This window comes from Bos grunniens, chromosome 15, assembly GCF_055505025.1.
Source record: "Bos grunniens cultivar Pamir isolate PY7600 chromosome 15, Bosgru_T2T1.0, whole genome shotgun sequence".
In the NCBI taxonomy this organism is placed as follows: Eukaryota; Metazoa; Chordata; class Mammalia; order Artiodactyla; family Bovidae; genus Bos; species Bos grunniens.
This window is the reverse complement of record NC_141179.1, coordinates 79501258-79503947: the sequence shown is the minus strand read 5'-3', so window position 1 is coordinate 79503947 and position 2690 is coordinate 79501258. Positions and strand designations below refer to the sequence as shown.

General features: G+C 37.9%; 1 pseudogene; it reads right to left on the bottom strand.

The window, feature by feature from the left end:
• Window positions 1-907: 907 nt before the first annotated feature.
• Window positions 908-1840, bottom strand: LOC147358634 (olfactory receptor 9G4-like; annotated as a pseudogene).
• Window positions 1841-2690: the final 850 nt, after the last annotated feature.

Here is a 2690-nt window from a genome sequence, read left to right as displayed (position 1 = left end):
CACCCATTCCAGTCCATTTTAGTTCGCTGATTCCTAAAATGTCAATATTCACTTTTGTCATCTCCTGTTTGACCACTTCCAATTTGTCTTGATTCACGGACCTAGCATTTCGTCTACATCAATTTAATACTTTGCCAAATATTTGACCCTGTATTAAATTAATGTAGCATACATCAAGTTTACAAAGACAAAAATTTACATGATATTTTCTATGTACTCATTTAGAGCTCTTGAATAAATATGGTGGAATTACTTCCTAAAAATAAATGTGTATAAAATCTTGAGTCAATTTCCAAAAATTTAGCCACTCCAAATATTTTCTCCACAGAATGAGGTTTGTACACTAAGATTCAAAATCAAACTTTATACAAAAATCCATCAAATTCCTTTTTGTCTCTAAGACTTTCCAAAGATAATTAGGCAGATAAATGTTATGGAAAACATAGTATTGTTAAGAAGCATAGTAAGTTTCCCATCATGGTTCAGTGGTAAAGAATCCACTTGCAGTTTAGGAGATGTGGGTCTGATGCCTGGGTCAGGAAGATCCCCTGCAGAAAGAAATGGCAAACCACTCTAACATTCTTGTCTGGAGAAACCCAAAGACAGAGGAGCCTAGCAGGCTACAGTTCACAGAGTTGCAACAGTCCAGCATGACTAAGCAACTAAATCACAACTACAGAATCAAGCATACTACAGTATTTTAAAACATCAAACAAACTAATATCGTATATTTAAAATAGTTTAATCACAAAAAAAGGAATAATAAAAAACAACATGGTTCAATCAGTGTTTCTTCTTTTAAGTATAACATGCTGCATTTACTTGAAATATGGTAATGTTTACAAACATGTTAATAAGCCAATAACATAGAAAACGCAATGAGAACATTCTGCAAAAAAGATCACCGTCATCTCTGAGGTGTTATGGTCTTTGCCGCTTTCCAGAAGGCCTCTTTGATATCTTTGTTTCTCAGGCTATAGATGAGAGGGTTGAGCAGTGGGTTGACCACAGTGTAGAACAGGGCAGCCATTTTGTCTCTCTTCAGGGAGTAGGTGGATCTCAGCCTTGAGTACATGAAAAGCAACGATCCATAGAAGAACGTGACCGAGACCAGGTGTGAGGCACAGGTGGAGAAGGCCTTGCACCTTCCTGAAGCCGTATGGATCCTCAGAATAGCCACAAGGATGTGGAAATAGGAAATGATGATGACAAGAATGCTCGAGAGGACCGTGAAACCCACGAGACCCAGGAGGACCTGCTCATAGACCTTGGTGTCTGTACATGACATCTTCACTAGTGGCGGTGCATCACAAAAGTAGTCGATGATATTTTTGCCACAGAAACTTAGGCGAAAAGTGTTGGCAGTATAGGCTATGGCATTCAAGAACCCTCCTATATAGGAGCCAGCAACAAGTCTGGTACAGAGGAAATGAGACATAGAACTTGAATAAAGTAGCAGGTTACAGATCACCATGTGGCGGTCATATGCCATGGCTGCTAGGAGAAAGCACTCAGTGTAGGCCACAACACAAGAAAAGAATAGCTGGGCTCCATATTCAGCCAAGGAAAAGCACTTGTCTTCTGAGATACAAGTAGCCAGGATTCTGGGAGTGTACACAAAGGTGTACCAGAAATCCAGGAAAGACAGATGGCCAATGAAAAAAATACATAGGTGTATGCAGGTGGGAATCAATACGAATTAAGATAACCAGGTTCATGTTCCCTGACAAGGTTACCAAATAGTCAGAAATACTCCAAATAGTATTAGTTGCCACTGGGGTTCTGTTGAGAGACCCAGTAAGATGAATTCAGTCAGGATGGTGCAATTTCCAACATCCATGTCCACTAGGAGAAAGATTGATAAGATAATGAGAAAAAATTACTGATTTTTCTTTTGGACTAAAGAAATAAAGGTATCAGTTAACTCAACAACTGCTAGGAGGTGTATTAATCCCTTACAATGTCGGTAAAATACCGCATCTTCAGTCTGTCACTTGGGAAGACCACTAGAATTGGGGAAAATAACTGATTTTAGAATTAAGGCTTTAACTTGCTATTTGCTTAATGCAGGGTGAGTATCTGAGTCTCATCAAATGAATGAACAAAATGAGGACACTGACAGGTTGGTTGATTGAGTTAAGCAGATACACAGGAAAATGTCAGCCAAATGTCTGGTACATGATGAGTGGCCAAAAGTTTTGAGTATTCTGAATGTATTATTGAGAATCTATGTGTCTAGCATGCTGATAATTCAACAGATATCAATACACTGTACTGCTCCTGTCACTATTAGCACACATAGAAATACACACACACACAAACACACACATTTCACTTTGTTTAGACAGTGTCCTAAATCCTATACTTAACCCACTTAATACTTTCCACAGTTTTTAAAGATATTATCATAATCTTCATGTAGTTTAAGAAATGTTTCCAAGGACCTAGAACTGATCAACAGCAGAGATAGTAGTTGAACCTAGAATTTTCTGTACCAAGACCTCATGTTCTCAACTGTTAAACCATTGACCTCTCTTATAAGTAAATATAGTTTTCTCTTCTTCTTCCAGCTAAGACAATCCTATAATTCTCTGACAACTTGAATTTCTTTGCCTTCAAAGTGAGAAAAGTATTCTGCACTTTTCTCTAGTTCATGTGAGATTTATATACATAGTTGAAGCATATTTGGA